Source organism: Ambystoma mexicanum, chromosome 11 (assembly GCF_040938575.1).
Source record: "Ambystoma mexicanum isolate Mex_15411 chromosome 11, UKY_AmexF1_1, whole genome shotgun sequence".
NCBI classification, from domain to species: Eukaryota; Metazoa; Chordata; class Amphibia; order Caudata; family Ambystomatidae; genus Ambystoma; species Ambystoma mexicanum.
In genome coordinates, this window is record NC_090934.1 from 811,189,310 (window position 1) to 811,209,288 (window position 19,979).

Sequence of the window (19,979 nt, forward strand, 5' to 3'; positions counted from 1 at the left end):
ACACATCTGTCTTAAAATGACAATTTCACTGTTTAAAAATCTCCCCACATCATCAGCACTGTATTGGTAAATATAAAACACACCACCCGTCTGCTTTCAAATATTTTTCTGTATTATAAAAGTTGCATTTAAACACGATCTCACTCTTTACAGAAATAAATAAAATAGCACAGTAACAGCATTGTCTGTGATACACTGAAAAGAGAGTGGCGGAGACAAGAACTCAATTTGCAACATTAACATGTGATTAAAGCACAGGAATCTCCTTTCCTACACTGACTGAATATTCTCGTACACACTCAGCCCCCACACTTCTGTAATTACCTCATCTGTTCAGCCTGAGTTTTCTTCAGCTGTTCTCTTTCTGAATGTGGCTCCCTTGAAGATTAACCCCGGTGAAAACAAGCGGTTTTCGTTCTCAAACCGGGGTTATTGCCTGGAACTCTCAGCTTTTTCATCAGAAATGCTCCAACCAGGAAAACAGGTCCTTCTCCCAGCTCTCCAAATCCCGACTGTCCTCCCCATCTCTTCAAACTCCCCCCAGCAAAACCCTCATCACTGCCTCTATCATGATACTTGCTATGACGCTGCTCCAATCAGAAATCAATCATGCCACATCCTCCCTCTCTACACAATGGCTCCTTTTTACAGTAACCATTTGTAACCAACTGATTTCCTGTACCTTCGAGCCCTTGGCTTCCTGAGTTATGTGGACAGAGCAGCAGAGAAAAAGAAAAAAAAATGAATGTGCGTTTAAAAGTTCACTTTCAGAGTAGGCCTATTTCTGCAGTGGAGACACATTTTTATTAGTGGGTTATGTTAAATGCAGTTTTATTAGTCAGGTTAGTTATGAATAATGTTAGTTATTAATTTTCAAATGTGTCTCTTGCACCATTTTTGAATATGCACGTGTGCTTTTAACTGTAAAAATAGATTTGCATCTTATATGTTAAAATCGTTTTTGACTGAATAGCCTGTCTTTCCATGTTAATCTGGTAACACATATAGCAATGCACCGCACCCATGTGGTGGTGCTGCATAAAAAAAATTGCTATAACACGCCAAATATCCTTACAAGGTGCAGGTAGGCCTGTTGACCACATACCCAACAAATATCCATCAATGCTGTTGTTCTTTTTGCAAGGTCTGGAATGGACAGTGTCTTATTGCAATGTTGGTGCCTACTGGAATAATTCCATGCCCTCAAAAGCAAAACTGGTATTCATCCCTCACTTTCACTTTTAACAGTGTTTCACATGCTTCAATCCACGGCAGCTCAGATATGTGTGCAGACCATATCTCGAAACAGATCTTATTGATATTCCACATAACTTGTTCTCTGAACCCTGTTACCCCCCCCCCCCGCCGCTGCACAGCTCAACACTGCCTTTGTCCATCTGTTTGATATAAACACTACTCTAACAATTTCAACATAGGCCAGATCTTGCACTGGGGGGCACTGTTGTCCTTTGCACATTTCTCTTCATCTTTGTCCATTAGTACAACTTGTGCTTTATGCCCCTGGAACAGACTTCAAACCCAACACAGTCCAAACACTGAGCCTCTAAGGGCAATATCTCCTGAGGTACTAACATGAGGGAGCAGACATAACAACTCCAGTTGTACCTCTGTTTCCCCACTGAGTTAATATAACTGTACCATACATTGTTAAACTCTGGGTTGTGCACATTGGACTTTGTATCAACCACTGTTACTTTGTACTGTTTATTTTATTGTTCCTCTTTTAAAACACTTTTCAGTCATAACTTGAGATGCCATATACAGTGTCATGTATCTTTATCCACTTAAACTGTTCCACTGTGGTTAGAAATTCATCATTTGGTGTTGCAGCCTCATAAAAATGTAGCAATTCTTTTCAATGCTAATGCTACATTTCCACCCACCCTTTAAATGGCTTACCCATATAACAACACTGAATACATATAAACATTTGAAAGACAAACTCACACATAAATGGATATAAAATTCCACTGCAAGTACGATCGCAATACACATTTTTAATCTTGTGCCACAATCTCGATAGTTGCAAAAACATTGTGCAAAAAAAATACCCCAAAATTCCTTGAAAAACAATTTAAAAAAAGAAGAAAAATAATTCAATCAATACTACTGTCAATAAAACACCTGCAATCATCAAACATTAACACAATAACTCAAAACATTTGGGCAAATTGCGTGCAGGTGGGGTCATGGATAGTGGTGCTTTTTGAACATCAGATAAGTGTATAATACCGCAATTCATTTACTTAACGAGCGGAGTAGCACATACTACAGTGTACGGACCATTATAACGAGTCTCAGTCCACCTCCTCACATGGTTTATAATTTACACCTTGTCATCTGGGAATAATTGTAATGGTGGCGAGTATGCAGACTCTGGTTCAGCACTGTTATCAGTGTGTTCCGATCTCTGTGGAGCAATCTCTTGTGAAAGGTATTTAATACACTTGGTTAACTGAGTCAAATACGAATTAAATTCATCCCCCAGGATCGTCACAGCCTGGTGAGCATCTGAAGCACACCGCACAGGAGTTAGAGGCATGTGCATGCGTCTTCTCTTCACAATCTCATGAGGAGAGAGGTGATGATCCTGAAAGGGTTGGGTCCTTATACTGAATAAGGCCAAGGGGAGACAATGCACCCAATTCTGTTCCAGTGTTACACACATCTTGGACAGTTTTGTTTTGAGAAAACTGTTCATCCTCTCCACAACTGCGTTGGCCTGAGTGTGATACATCAAACACAACTTGTGCTTTATTCCTAAAAAAGCTGCAATCTTCTTATCTCATGGAAGAATTGGCTGCCTTTATCGTTTCTTAAGGTATTGCACACACCCCATCCGGGAAACACTCCTCTCACCAAAAACATTGCGGCTGATTTGGCATCAGGATGTGCACACAAACCTGCCTACATCCAATGGGAGAAGGGAAAAACAATCCCTATGAAGTATTGAAATGAGTTACACCTCTATCATATGTCAGCAACATCTATATGTAAATCACACAATGGGTCAATAGGATGTTGCAAGTTTTCAAAGTTTGCCCAGTTAGTTTGTCACACCACACAATTGGATGTAAATAAAGATGACAATTCTGGAATATTAGGCACATAGCAATCTTCCTGAATATCTGCTGCAATGTGTTGTTTAGATACATGGGCAGAGTAGTGAATCTCGTCAAAGGCCACCAACGTCAGTGCTTGAGGCATCACAACCTTAACTGTACTCTTTTGCCTCCACACCAAATTAGTTGGAGATTGTACACACCCTTTCTTTTGCCACATTAACTTTTCACTTTGTGGGGCCTGGCCTTGTATCTCAATAATTTCTATAACAGGCAGGGCTGTGCATGGGTTGTTTGTTCACAAATGCTGGATGCTCAGGTATCTCTGGGACTTGCAAATAAGCGGCCTGTTTTGCTGTGGTGTCTGCTGCTTCATTCCAGAGAGAGAAGAAGTCTATGCTGCTTGAGTGTGTGGTGCCCTTTACTACTGCAGCAAGCATAGGTTGCACAAGCAAGGCAATCAGTCTGTCCAACAAAGCTGCATGCTGTATGGGAGATCCATCTGCTCTACAAAATCCTCTCGTCATCCATCTTGACAATCCTGAATGGACAGTCATTGTAATGTACACTGAGTCTGAATATATCATTATTTGGCATCCCTGTGCTGCCTCAAGCGCTTCAATGAGGGCAATCAATTCTGCTGCTTGTGCTGAATAATGACCTGGCAGCCTCTGCTGCAAGACAACCTCAAATTCTCCTTCAACCATACGTACCACCACTGCTCCAGTATGTCTCTGACCCGGCTCCTTGTCGATGATTGACGACCCATCACCAAAATACACTTCTCCTTCATCAAGGGCATAGTCACGGGCCTTAGGAATACCATCCTCTGGGACATCATAGGTGACACAGTTATGCACGGTGTCCAGTCAATTGGTCGAAAAAAAACTGGTCGACTGCAATTTGGTCGACGCAATTGGGTCGAAAACCAAATGGTCGAATTTTTTTTTATTTATATATTTATTTATCGGGTTTTCGTTTAGTAAAAAAAGGGGTTTTTAGAGAAAAAAAGGGGGTTGGGGGGGACCCCCCCAAAAAATTTGAAAAAAAGGGTTAAAATAAAAAAAAAAATTCGACCATTTGGTTTTCGATCAAATTGGTTCGACCATTTGTCTGGTCGACCAATTTTTTTCGACCAAATGTCTGGCAACCTTATGCACCTCATCATCGTCAGTAATGGGTTCAGTCAAAAAAGTAGATGGATTCACTGTCTTACAATGGACAATATTAATGGATGGGCTTGACAGTATTACTTCATATGCAGAAGCCCTTTCTGTGGTTAAAGTGGATTTGGATCTCACTAGTATCGCAAAAACTGTATGTTTCAGATACAATTTAGGGAACAACCCATATCAATAGTCACAGATTTATCAATAGCAAAGGCAGCAGCAGCCAATGCTTTTTCACAGGGGAACTGTTCTTGCATAACATAATCTAGCATGACACTGTAATAAACCAAGGGTTTATGTCCCATTGTGCAGTGTTGTGTCAATACAGCAGGCATCATTTGACCATCAGAATGTGAAAAGAGATAAAACTCTTGCATGTAATCAGGGGTAGCCAATACTGAAGTGGTAGAAATAACATATTTAAGCTCCTGAAATTTAGTTAACATCTCATTAGTCCAAATAATCATGTTTTTGTTTGTACACTGTGCTTCCTTGAGGGCCTGAAGCAATGGTTTGTTGTATGATGTGTAATCAAAAAGCCATGCTCTACAATAATTACAAAGGCCCAGAAATGTCTGCATACCCTTCACTTTACTGGGTCGGGTGTAGCACACACTGCTGATGATGGCTCGGTGGTTACTCTTTTGCCATTCACAGAAATCAACTGTCCCAAGTACAATACTGCCTGCTGACAATATTGCAATTTTGTTCGTTCAACCTTGTACCCTTTGTCAGCCAACAATTGTAACAACACTATGTATTCTTCCCTGCATTGATACCCTGTGCTGCCACACACCAATAAGTCATCCACATATTGGATTATTGTACTGGGGACAGAAATGTTACCTAAATCATCATGTAGCACCCTATTAAAAATACTCAGTACTCACAGTACCCTTGAGGAAGACTAGTATGTTGGAATCGACTCCCAGCAAATGTAAATTCAGTAAGATACTGCGTGTCAAGGAGCAAGGGCACTTAGAAGAAGGTATTTTTCAGGTCCGCTACAGTAAAATGGTTAGCCTCCATAGGTATATTACACAAGATTTTTGTGGGGTTTTGAATCACTGAAAAAGCTCTGCCTGTACAATGTTATTAAGAGGGTGTAAATCCTGAATCATTTTCCCAATAGCACCTTTTGATGTCTTCACTTGATAAATAGCTGTATTACAGGGTGAATTTGAAGGTACTATAATGCCCTGGTGTACGAGGGCCATAAGGGTGTCATGAATTGCTTCTGCAGCTGCGTTTGACAGGGGGTACTGTTGTACTCGTGGCAACACAGCACCAGGCTTTAGAGTGATGCGTAGCAGCGTGATGCGTTTTAATAGTACCAAATCATGTGGATTGTTTGTCCACAATTTGGCAGGAACTTTGGCCAAATCTGCAGAGGTAAATAAAGGAGAGGTCCCTACTAACAACATGGGACACTCTACATGTCTGTATTGAATCATAATTTTACATGGAACACACACTTCCAGCATTATCTCGCCCTCTTTTTCTCGGTTCTCAAGCAACTCATCTGAGACATTTTTCATTGGTTTTGTGGGGTCAATGCACAAAACAGTGTGCCACTCCCCAATGTTTGAATAAACTGCTATCAAAACAGTCTGGTCTGCCACTAGAACTCCTTCTATATCCAGTTCAATGATAGTTCCTGCACCTATCTTCTGAGGCTGGGTGGGCCTGAACAGAAACTCAAAGGGTACACACCAATATATATTTGACTCTTGTGGCACATAACTCAGTAGTATTGTGATACCATAAAGAAACAAGTTAGGGTCACTGGTATTCCCTTTGCTACAGATTCAACATCTAAGGCGTGCAAGGTCAACATTACCCATACAGCACACATAACGGGCATGAAACACACCACTCCTCTTTCAGTGAAAAAAATGGTCATGTTGAGCTTACTCAAAATATCCCTTCTCAATAAGTTAATTAGAGTCATGGTGAAATATAACAAGGGGGCACACACCTCTCTCCCTCGCATTTTGATAGGTAATTTCTTTGTGAAAGTAACCAATTGAACTGCCCTGAGAAGCACTGTGTTTCCATGACCTCACCTGAGGTCAACAGTGGCTGATAGAACGGGACACGCTAAGGCTCTCTGTAGGCTGTACTAATCCGGGTATGTGTTTGTCCCCGGGAAGACAAATGGGTTCCCTCTGAACACAGTGGCTCCCTGATAGTGAGTCACTGTATCATTCGGAACAGAGCTGTTGCTTGGGATAGGAAGCCCCTGTTGCTGACCCTGATATACAGCATATGATGGCCCATTACTAGCTCTCAGGTCGGGTAAATGCAGAAAAGTTGGTGAGGAACGGGTGAGATCACAGGCATTGGTACACCATAAAGGGCCATCAGAGGCATCTGTCCGTATGACTGGGAATTTGGACATGGACCTCGCAGCAAATAAGGATACAATTGTTGTTGAGGATATTTATACACCTGTCTACTTCTGCATTCCTTTGAAAAATGACTCATGAGCCTACATTTCCAACTCTGACCTGCTCCTCCTCCTCGCAGTCCCATTCCTCTGGAACCCCCTGAACTCTCCAGGCACTGGGAAATCCCCCATCCCTTGTTGTCCCCCCCCTTGGGAGCCCCCATTGATACTGAGGTTGGTACCCACCTGTCCACCCGTTCTCTCCTCCCCACCCGGGTGCTGCATGTACATCCACCTGAATCACCCTAAAATCTGCTGACCCTTCTGTCTCACTGCTGCCACGGCCCCCTCAAATGCAACCTTTGCTAACTTCTTTTGAACCAGTTTTGCTTCCTCTGCTTGTGCTCACTGCGTAGTTTTCTTCTCTCTTTCTTTCCACCATTTACAATGGTGGATAATAATAGACTGAATTTCCGCCCAACCCTTTGCCTTGATCCCAACTATCTTGTCAAATGCTTTCTGTACCTCTTCTGGGAGCCCTCTTTTAACCATGAAATAGAAAAAAGGAATCGATCAATCTCCATTTCTGCCCACCACATTTGTTGTATATGTAATATGTATTGAGCCTGATCCTCATCGTCATGCATGGTTTGTTGCATAATCGATTGGAGATCGTGATCGTATGTGTCTGGATACACACACCATAATGCTACCCATACTTGGGGCCTAATATCATTGTAATGTGCTCCTTCATGGCTATCATCGCCTAATTTCACACCTAGATAATCTGCTTTAATCCATATGTCATCAATTTGGTCTCCCAATATTGACACAAACAAACTTTTCAAAACACCTACAGCCAAGGTAGTCCCGGATGTATGCTTTTCAAATGCGTATATCCATTTAACCGTCCCAGCTGTGAGGGACAGGAGTGTTTTCATGAGATTACTTTTGTCCATATGTGTCTAAGAAATATACAGTGCTCGTCCTGGACCCTTATGCAACAGCGGGAACTGTGCCCATATCGTCTTCCCAGCATTCTTCTTTCCTAACACTGATTGCTTAGCTACTGCCATTCACCCCACACATGTTGCATAACATGGTTACCCATAAACTTTCTGCTTGTGGGAATATTCCAGATGGTTGCTCTGCTTCTTCCAATTCTTCCACCGTATCCTACTCCTCTTCCCCTCCATGTGCGTAGTCATATTCCTCCTTCGAACTTGCCATCACACAATCCTCACAACCTTCTCACCTCCTTGTACCTTCCTGTTCCTTTTCTATATGCACATCTTTGAAAGCTGTACTATCTATTCAGAATAAGATTTTCCCTGCACGTCATTCATTTACTCCAATAAGCGTCAGTTGCCCTTCTCGCCATTCTGATTGCAATCATGCCAATTCACCCTCCACTTTCCTTACAGCATCTACCAGCTCTTTTTTTGGTTTTGTGTCATCTCCCTCTGGCCCCTTACCACCTCCCTGTGGCTGATGCTATGGAGTTAGGAAGATTCTGATAATGTGCCGTCGTAGGTGAAGGGGTGTCGCAGTAGGCAATGGGGCATACATAGGATTCGAATATCCAGACGGAGCCTCCATGGGGTAATAGCCTAATAGTGGACTTTGTCTGTTTCCATGGGGTCACAGGGGTGCTCGGGACAGTGACTGTGGTCGTGTTAATACTGCCTGAGTTAGTCACGTCACATACTGCCTTAGCGTAATTGGTGGAGCAATCCTCTAAATCCTCCACCATGTTCCACAATACCAATACCTCCTTCCCTTGTTTTTAGCTGTTAAAAACAAATACATGTGACTTAGAATTTCTCTATTATTTGTACCATGGTCCAACCATAGCTTAAACATCCATCCCTTTGTTTCTGTGCACCATTCCTGATGATATTTAAGTATCTTATATTGGTACAACAGAAGGGCCTTATACATATGATCCATGATAACTACTCTTTGTCATCAATTTTTTTACAATGTTTACCAATACCCATCCTAACAACCCCAAATCCCCTCTCCGTTCCCCCTTCTTCTACCCCAAACACAACCCTCTTTACTTACATGCACACAAATATGCACACATCTTTCAACCTTCCCAAGTCACACCTCAATCAACTCTACTTTAACCAATACTGACCACACCACAATAATAAAAAAAATGTGCTAACAATAAAATAACAACAAATTCTGAGTTTTCATTCCAACACCCTCGCTATTTCAAGTGAGGAGATCCCAGGCCACTAGGGCCTCTACCACAACTACTTTTCCGTTCCCATGCCCTCCCTATATGCTAGATGGGGAGATCCCAGGGTCAATAACTATACAGAGCCTCTGTCCATATACTCTTTTCTTCCATTGTACAGCGCTGTATTCGCCCTTATCACCTATGGAAAGGATCCTATTGCTCCACAAATCATAATATAAAGGCCTAAATAAGCATCCATATATATATACGCCACCACATGATTTTCTATTTCATCAATCCACAATCTCCTCTCCACACATACATATCCACTGCTCCAATGCACACACACTCTTCTCACATCCCACCTATGTTTCTTCAAAAGGGGGGGGCACATTTACATCTGCTTGTTCACCCAAATTCCTCTGCATGTGCTCCCGTGAATGGCCTGCAGAATCTGACAACAGACAGGAATTCTGATAACACGGCTCCTGTAAACCTCTGAAAGGTTGTGCACAAGGGGAACTGGTCGATGCAGGTGGGCGCGGCCCCTCTGTTAAACCATATTCGCATACTACCGTCTGGTTATGAACAATGGCCTAAGCACATTCGCATTGTACAGAAAACCGCATCTAAAATGCCCTGAATAGAATTGAATAAAGCTGCCATTTTAGAAAAGTCCGCCATTTTGATTCTAACCCCTGCTTTCTGGCCTGTAATGGTTAACTGTGTTTTCAGCTGCCACTGAGCAGAGTGAACTTTGATCCTATGTCAACATTAAGGCTGCTGAGAGCAGAATGTTTGTTCAGTGCAAAGAGACCTGTCTACAAGCCTCATCTTTATTCAAACAATGGAACACAATGCAAATCAACTAAAGCTGTGTGCTTTGGGAGAAACCCTTTGTGCTCATCTCTTGCAACTAGACTTACCCAAAAGCTCAAGAACAAGAAGAGTCTACATGGCCAAGAAAAGCAAAGTTTGCCATCATTGCATTTCATGTGTAAAGAATTGTATCTTAAACCTGGAAACAACAATGTTGTATTTGCTATATGAACTGGGTGTGAACTCTAGCAACTGTGTAACTTGAAGAGGGGGTGGACAATGTAACCGGGCTTGGGGAAGAAAGTATAAATACTGTGAGTTTTGTAATGTCCAGTACTCTCTCCCCTCACAGCGTCTGCTGGTAAACACTGCGAGGCGCTTGAGATCCAGATAGCTATCTGCTTTCATATTTGTATCTGTACAGAATAAAATTTATACTTATAACTCTGACTTCGTGACTGGCAGATTTCATCTTTGGTGGTACTAAGCCTCGATATTCCTTGCTGATCTATCACCTCCAGATGTGTTGCCAGGAATCCATTGTATGTGCAGTGGTCACTGAGATCATGTTGGGGGAAACCAAGAAAACATAACCTGCTAGGGAAAAAGACTTGGTGCACCCGCTTTTGAGAAAGACAAGAGTTTTATTTTGTATACAAAAAGAAAAAGGGTGACAGGGTATTAGGAATCCACTGCCACAGAGCTCTCTGACATCTTTTGCACAAAGATTCAGGTTTTAAACACACAAATCGTCACTCATGACGTGATCAATATACAGTATTAATCCCCCACCCTCATTGGCTGCCATCTATTTAAATGCTAATTATTACATATAGCCCATTTTCCAATTGGTTCCGCTGTCTGTTCACCCAGCTTCAGCACACGTGAGTAACATCTGCGTCCATCGTGGCGTGCTGCAAAGCAATTGCTTAACATTAAATGGCACCTTTTATCCTAGCCATGTGACATGCTCCTGGTTATCACTATGAACTCAGTGGGATTCCTCGAGGTGAGCCTGGTCTATGTGAACAAAGCAGCACTTTTCTCATTCCAGACACGCTGGCGCCTCCATCATGCCCTCTCGACTGTATGGACATAATTTGTTAGCTCTCCCTTGCACAAAACATAGATCATGTCATTCTCTGTTTTCCTCTGTATCAGTTGCCCCTCCCCAATAGTGAATTTAGAGTCCCACTAATCAATCCAGTTAATGAAGGATTAAGGGCCCATTTCCCTGCACATTTGGTAGTTCAAATGGAGTGACCATCATTCTGGGAGGAGCTAATCTCTTAATTCTTGGTACAAGTTTTGGCATCCCGCGACCTCTGTATACAGTCTCAGGAATACAACCCTGGTGATAGGCCACAGCCCTTCACTGCTTCAGCTACACACATTCCTACCTAATTAGTTTAAAAAAATAAACTGATGTGGGGGCCTATGGGTGTTCTTTGCCGCGCCTGGGAATGGGGATGCAATGTTGAGACGGGAAACGAGGCCTCATTCTTCTGTGTTGTCTATGTAGACACGGCCATCAAGGGTTCAGACATACTCATAAATGCAATGTTAGTTTGTGCTGTGATTATCATGTATATAAACATACTATAGCCTACATAATCGTCACATTACTTAATCAACTGTTTCCCTTTCATGAATGGCTTTTCTATTCCCCCTAATTACCCTTTTCCATAACAACCCTCCTGACCCTCTGACACCGTTCCATGTTCATTTCCATAATCTAGTATATTTTGTGCATTCTAAATCGTCTAAGTGGGGCGGTGGTCTGGACATGCATCCCAAAATTACCTATGCAAATCATAGGTGACAATGCTCTCCATGCAATTATCTAACCCAATTCTACACACAATAGCTGATATAAATATATGCTATTTGATTAAGTGAGATGGGGCAAGTTTGTAGTTGAGCTAACAAAACTTAAGGTGGATGCCCCACTTTATTCAGATGAGATGCTATTCATCTCAGAGGGGGGAAAAAGTTAGCCCTGTTTAACTACACATTTCTTCAAAAGGGCCTTGTAATGAATGTATGGAAAACCAACATCATGGTGTTTCACTGGCGAATAGGCATAAAGATCCATGTAAATAAAATAACCAAAATTAAGTCCTTTGATTATTTGGGGTTACAACAATTTGCATTTGATGGTTCATAGAGGTAACAAATAAAAGTACACTAAAGTTTAGGTGGCTTACTGAGGCAACTGTACATTTCTAAGGAAGGCACAGGGGCAGCACTACACCCCCTACGTTAGAAATCCACAAGTCCTGGGTCAAATCAGAGGTCCTTTATGGAACAAAATATTTGAGTCTTTTAACACTCTCATCTCTCAAAGTGGATAGAATATACTCCTGAAGAAAATTCTGTCTCTTCCTTTGAGCACACACAATGGAGCACTAAATATGGGAGTTGATAGATTTTGCATTGACTAAGAGTCCAGACTAAACCTGTTCATTACTGATGAAATCTTTAGCACTCACCTGTTTTTAAATCATACAGTTAAGCTTCCCTAGATATTGTTTCTCCTTCAGCCAACAGCACATAGGATTGGATTCTGCACATCAAAAAAGACCTTACAAACCTGAATTTATTGACAATGTTCAATCAGCAAGAACTAATTAGAAAATCATCAGCAACTGAGATCAGAGAGAACAATTTTGAAAGGGCTGTGACATTTCGGTTGTGTGATTCGGAGGTCTGACTATGGTCGTATCAGTTGTTGTGGCGGTTTGAGACATTGGTAACAGCTGGTTTAGGTCATCGAGTGACATGCTCCAACAAGTCAAGTTAAGGTCCGGAGTTTCGGTGTGGTATGCTTGGTGATCTGATGCAGGATTCAAAGAGGCAGCGGTTCGAGTGTGTCTGAAGTGACAAGCAGGTTGTTGAAGGTGAACATGTTACGTGCTCCGCTTGACAAGATGTGCCAGCGTGCCGGTTCAGTTGATGCAAAGCATTGGTAATGCAAAGGTTTGTTGAAGTGCCATAAACAGCGCCAACAGGTCCCTCTGATTCAAGTGTGATGAACACAGTTGAAATGCGGTTTGACATGTTTGACGTGGAAGGACGGGCATGCTGCCTGATTGGGACCTCCAGACGCTGTGAAACCCATTGCGGAGAGTATGTACAGGGTGAGTCCTTTCAGGTTCTGCTCTCACAGCCTAGGCAGGTTTGGTGCACAGTGGCACATGAGTCTCCCTTTATGTGCCCTAGGAGTGGGTAGGAGGCAGAGCGTGCATCTTCCTTTGAGCATTCCTTCACCTCAATGCATGAGGGCTTTGGAAATATCAACTCTGCAAAAAATGGTCCAAACAAATACTTCTTTAAGTCCAGCATGGTCCAAAAGTGAATCCAAGGCAGACCTCCACTTTTATCGGAAAACGTCCACAGGTGATAGAACAAATAAGGGGTCCATTACATGTCCTTGTGACAAGTAGATTTTGCCTGCTTGAATCATAACCATAGTGCTTCAGGCTATCGGATGTGGAGGAGGCAGGAAGGAAATAGAGGAACAGAGAGCAACAAGAAGGTGGAACTGTTCCCCACTTGTGCCGAGCTCCCTTTGGATACACTAACCCCACCTCCTTCTTAGACTCATAGCATCAATGGCAATTTGTTATGGAACACCTTGTTGTAAGGCCAGTACCTTTGGGTATGGGGTGCCATTAGATTATTCCTGTTTCCCAGTACTGCTCCTACTGAGGGGTTGTATCGCTGGAGAAATGCATTTCCTGACCTCACAAAGGACCAAAAGAGAGGCAATTCCCACTGACTCCTGACCGGCTGGTTGCAACAGATGCATGTGGTCTAGGGAGAACACAATTAACTTGTCCATGGCTAGCCTAGCTCAAAGTGTTGACACTTGTATGGCAAAGATTCAGGAGTGGCTTTGATGATCATATGAAATATCAGCCACCATACTGCTAACTCAGGCATGGCTTATGTTTAAAGATTATAACTGCCACCAGTAAGGTGATTTCTTATTAGTACGTAGTATGGCAACAGATACATATATTATATGCCGTACCTGTGCTGAAGGTACTTGGTTGTCACCGCTGCTGTCAAGAGGGCATCTGTGCTCTTAACCTGCATGTGCCACTTGAGAATAGGCACTACAGATACTGAAGCAGCTTGGAACTGGTATATGGAACAGGTGTATACCATGCCTGTGGCATGGAGTTTGCTGAAAGTGGGGTCTGTCTAGCAGGCCACTCTGAGAGAAATGCACCCATATCATTGTATTATTAATAAAACATCAAACAAAGCCACAGCTTCTACATCATTGCGGTGTAGATGATTTAATTCAGAAAAAATAGGGAGTACCACTGGGGAATTCCTGGAAGAGCACCACGTTCAGGGGCGCCTCAGTGGCCATGAACTTTACCATGTCACTGGTGACTGTGCCAGAACCAAGGATGGGGATGGACAGGTGGTTCCCCCTCGCCACACTTCACATCCTCATGAACCCCTCTAGCCACATGCGACGTTTGGAAAACATATTAATTGATTTGTCCCCCTCTGCCACAAAAACTCGCATCTGCGGTTGTGGCTACATAATTGACTTGCAAAGTATGATTCAAATAAGCCACTCTTCTGGTACAACTAATGATTTAATTATTTTTCGGATCATAGACAAGAGTTTTGATTACTGACACACATAGTTTATGTTTGTAGCTTGTGTGGTTGTATTGTTTAATAGTGTGGCTGGTTGCTGCTTGGGCAAACTGTAGGGCCTATGTTGCCTGTGGTAGAGCTGGAAGAGCCCAACAAACCTCTTCACACCCATTGACCTCATGTTGTGGTTACAAGACCACCTTCCACTAGACACAGAATGTGTATTTGTCTTTCTGATAACGTTGACAGTACTCATGTACTGCAACCTTAAGGCAGGCTCCAGAGACCCGTTTTAATGCATGCACATGCAATGAGAGAGATGCATTACTTTGCCTCTGTTGCATGAAAGTCTAACTTATTAACAATGGTGGTGACACTATTTTATGTTAGCAAATCAAGGGAACTTCACTTGCCAACATGTTTTAATGTTGTATCTTTGTTTTTGTATTGCTACATAGAGTCTACCAAAGCAACATCTTTTGTTATAATTGTTTTGAAATGTGATACAGTAGTTTGTTGTGATTTTACCCCTATTTTCTTTACTGCCGATTATGCATTGGAAACACCTTGAAACACCATTTGCTTTGTAGGCACATTATAAATACCCAAATAAATAAATACGCCTTCTGAAAATACAGTTCACCAGTATGGCTCTAGAGCAGTCACAGTAGTCATAAGTGCTTCATGTCATGGATGTACACCTTCAATAGAACATAAAAATACAACATATTTATTCATGTTCAAATTCTAGATGATTCTAAAAGACATACAGACCTTACTTTTTCAAGGAACATCTCACCAATTGCTAATTGCTCCCCTCAACCCGACTTTCCGGCCTCCAGAGATCCACTTTTTCCTGCCCCTCCTAGCCAACCCAGCAAACTTGCCCTCCTCCCAGTTTTCCCGTCCCTGCACCCAGTGGCGTCGCCAGGAATCAAATTTAGGAGGTGCACAGATGGGGCCAAAGACAAAAGTAGGGGGGGTGCACAGACAAATGTAAAGGGAGAACATGGTCACTGCTCGTCTTAGGCAGGGAGGCACAAAGGGGGGCACATGGTTACACAGGGGGGTCCTACCCCCCCAGCCCCTCCCCCTAGCCACGCCACTGCCTGCACCATACCTGTAGTACCCAGGTTGTGTCCCCTATGTGCATCTCTTGATTGCTTCGGAGATAGGCTCCTGCTTTATAAAATCTAAATATACAAACATACATACAATACGATTCTGAACCTTTTTAAAGGATGGCTTTGTTTTTTGTAGCTGACTCTTGTACTGTCGTCTTTCTCTCTGTTCTAAGCCATTATAGTTTCTTATAGGAACATGTGGTACTGTCTCCCGTTCTTGAATTGAATTTGAGGTGTTTAATGGATACCATATATAAATGATATGTTATGTGTAACAGCAATTTCCTGCATGTACAGAATATGGACACCAACAAAAAGCATTCGATACATTCACAAACCTATGTGTTGTTGTTCGTTAAAAACATAATTTTTGTCTTTTATGTTCATTGCATTTGCATCCTTATGATGTTATGTTATCAGTTTGGGAGGTGTGTGTAGCCGCTATTTCCCCAGACTGTATTTTCATTTTTTTAAGCCTTGGTTTGCCAGACCTATCTCATCTGACAGCATTATCTCAAAATGTGATATTTCCCCACCCTCTAACGTTGCTCTTGGGATGTGACTGACATCAACAGTGCAGTTTTTTTCATTAGTTCCCTTCAGCATGTTGGTAACACTGCCTTGTGCCTTATCAAGAATTGAAGAAGAAAAGCCTTTGAAATTTGAACAAAGCATCACGCCCCATTGTCGTTTCACTCTTATTCCCATAATCTGCGTTTTGCATCACTCTGCCTGACTCCAAACATTACTCAACAAAGTTGCTCCGTTCAACCATTCACAGTGGGAATGTATTCATTTGTAAATGTTATCACTCATCTAAGCATTTTACACTTTGAGATCATTTTAACATTCTTGGAAAAATGGCACAGCATGCGAAATTAGTATAGCTTTATTGCTGCATAAAGCTGGTGCCAGTTTCCTTCCAGAAAGCTCGAAGAAAAACGGGTTGGCTGTATTCATGCTATGGAAACAGGAGAATTCGGCAAAAGACATGGAACCTAATTCAGAAAAATAAGCTAAATCAGTGCAAAGTGTTAGTGGCAGCACTAAGAATGCATCACACGAAACTAAAGCATTGTGAGCTGTTTCACACAGAAAAAGTAGCACAACACCCAATGACGCAAAGGAAAAACGGTAGCACTGGGTGCCCACAACACCACCACAGGCCAGCCCAACATTGCGCCATGGGCCCACCTTGTACTGCCAGGGAGGTGCACTGGACTGACATTTTTCTGCTATTTGAGGTGGTGAACAGTCAATTGCAGTGAGTGAGTGGCACAATCATAAAGGACAACTCAACAAAGAAATGCCACCCATCCCCACAATCTCCAGGAAAAGGGAGTCTGTGAGGGGTTCTAACATGCAACAGTTCACCATAAAAACACATGAAGTACACCTGAAAGAGGGACTGCCAAGTATGAGTCACCTCAACATACTGCACCATGAAATGGAAGCCAATTACATCATAAACTTGCCAAACAAGAGTACAGATGGTAGCCGTGGCTGTGCAGCATCTGTTTACGGAACAGAATTGCTTGCACTGAGGGATGTTTTTGCCCTACATATGTTGCAGCACATGCTTAGCTACTGCATTGTCAAGGAGTAAACCTAGGGAAGGCATATTGAAGATGGGCAAGAAGGTGATGATCTTCTTTGGTCCAGTCTTGTTTACTTGGCAATTGCAAGCATTTCACTGTCTTGAGTGTTGAGGTGATGGTGCTGAGAATGAGGGAGATGTGGGTGATTGCCAGCTAAGGGAGGACTGCTGCACTTGAAAGGGTCTGGAGTACAGAGGCAAGGAGGTTGTTCACCGCGTACAATGAGCCCTTCCGCGAACATAGTCATGCACGCAGATGTTCCACGTTGAGAGCCTCAAATGTTAGCAAGTCAGTAGTCCTTGAGCAAAATGGGATGTGGGAAGGGCAGTCAGTTGTGCTTTTGCTGATGTGTGTGCATGCAGATGTGGTAGCTGTGCAGAAGAGCTACTACATGATACATTCCATGGTGTTGGAATCCTCCAAGGGAGACACTCATGCAAAGCACCATGACCCCAAGAGGAATATGAGTTCATTTCTCTCCTTGCCCATGTTATTCATGCATTGTTTTGATTTGGCACTGTTTATCGGCCCACTGTGTGTAGCACATCACTCTACTGGGCTTGCCCTGCATGGATGCCGTGTAGGACATTTCCAAAGTCACTCCTTCTCTATGGATGCCTCAATCTTATAGGTTTAGGCCTTCAGTGTATCAGACTGTGGAAGGTCAAGGCTTCAGGATGTGGTGACACAGAGGTACATGGTGGTTGATGTTGTCAGTAAGACCATTGTATATTGTTTGGATAAGCAAGTTGCAGTCATGGTACTTTCACTGACATTAGCCTATGTGAAGAGGAAGCCACTGACCTGTATCCTGACATCTAACACTGGGAAGCAACTGAATGATCTGAAGGCCTCATTGCTGGCTTACTGATGGATGTGCTTGACTGGGATGGTGGCACTTTTGTAAAAGTCAATTGACAGACACACCAACAAGTACAGAAGGATGTTATGTGGATTTATATCATGCACCACTGCCATTTGCATAGTCTCCAGGTGCTCACATGGCTCTGTAAGAAAAGTGGGTATGGTTGGTTAGTGAGGGAGAGAGGGATAGTATAAAGATTGTACTAATCTGTTGATGCATGCTGAATCAGGATATACTGGTGTCTATGTCTTTGAGCTTTCTCAATGTGCTTTATATGCACTCGGCTTGTTGTGCCCGGAAGTGGGATGTCCAGTTTCTGAGTTATTTGTTATATGCAGATATTGTGTATGTAGCATGATTAGAGAGGGGTCTCTGGTTTGCATGTTTTGGTGGGTTGTTTCACTAACCCTATGGGCTTGTGTAGTACGTGAGAGTTGTGCAGGTGAGAAAAAGAGAAGTGGAGGGATTTAGTTGCCTTTTGGTGATCTCTGGGTGTTGAGTAGTTTTATTGTCAGTTTTTCATTCTGTATTATCCCACGTTTGCTTTGGTCCAGGAGTATGGATTGTTGGGGCAGGCATCTATGTTTATCTCAGTGAGTTAAATAGCTAGTTTTTTTGTCATTTCTTGAATGTTAGGTGGTCTTCCATCATTCTTAATTCCTTCAGTATCGAGTTCCATAGTTTGGCTTTCAGATAGGATAAGGTGGTGCCTTCGAATGTCCTATTCTTGTAGTGTCTTGTTTCTATTTGGAGGTTGTTGCTCTATCTGCAGTCTCCTACTGGTTGGTAACAAGTGATTTTAGCTTGGAGGAATTTGTCTCCTTGTCTGTGCAGTGGTTTATGGGCAATGCAGAGGGCTTTGAAGTTAATGTGTTTGTTTTCTGGCAGCCAGTATAGACCTCTCAGCGTGGTTGTGATGTGGTCTCTTCATTTTAGTCTCATGAGTAGTCTTGCTTCAGTTTTCTGGATGCATTATAGTGTTTTTTTGAGGCATTCTGGCATTCAAAGATAGAGACTCTTTGCGTAGTCTATTCTTGCTAATAACAAGGAGATGATCACAGGGGTTCTGTGTGGGAAATTGAGGTAAGGGAGGATTCTTCTTATTAATCGCAGGAGGCAGATTGTTTTTCTTTTTGTGTTAACTTGTGGTTGTCAATGAGAAATACCAGATTTGTTATTGCTGTCAGATTCTCTGGTTGGGTTCCCATGCTCAGTGGCCAGGTCAAGTATGCCTGTGTTGTATTGCCTTCTGGTGGTGAGATCATGATTTCTGTTTTGGTTAGATTTAGCTTGAGGTTCTTGTTTGTCATTCAGTTGTTTATGTCAGTGAGGCATTTGTTGAGGGTGTTGTCAGTGTCTTGGTCGGACGTTATCTTGAAGATGAGTTGGGTGTTTCTGCACATATGTAGGCTGTCAGTCCATGACTTTTAATGAGTTTCATTAGAGTGGTCATGTATATGTTGAAAAAAAGTAGGTAGAGGCTTCATCCTTAATATTTTTAGTGTCTGATGTTAGTGTCTGATGTAAATGGCAGTAGGTATGTTCTTTCGGTTTGGTTGGTGAAGAAAGATTTCAGCCATGGTAGTGCAGAGCTTTTGAATGCCACACTCCTACAGTCTCTTTAAGAGTTGTGTTCATGATAGTGTCAAAGGCAGCAGACATGTCCAGCAGTATAAGAGCTGATTAGGTGTTATTTTCTGAATTTGTTGTTAGGTCGTCCCATAAGGAGAGAAGTGCTGATTCAGTTCCTCACATGGGTCTGAAGCAAACTTTGGATTGGTTAAGAATTCCATTGCTTTCTACATGATTGAATATTTTTTTTTGGTTGGCATGGTTCTCTAGGATTTTTGCTGGGCATGGTAGATTTGATATAGGTCTGTAGTTAGTATGGTCTTCTGTATTTCCCATCTCTCCTTTTAGGAGGGGTTTGATGTACGCTGATTTGTATGATTTTGGTACTATTTGTGTGTTTAGTGATAGATTCATTCGTAGTTGGAAGTAAAAGGCTGAGCATTTATTTGTAGTTACCCGTTGGGCATGGGTCAATAGGAGATCTGGCAATGTTGGTCTCTCTTATTAGATTGTCAAAACATACCTCGTGTACGGGTTAGAATCAAT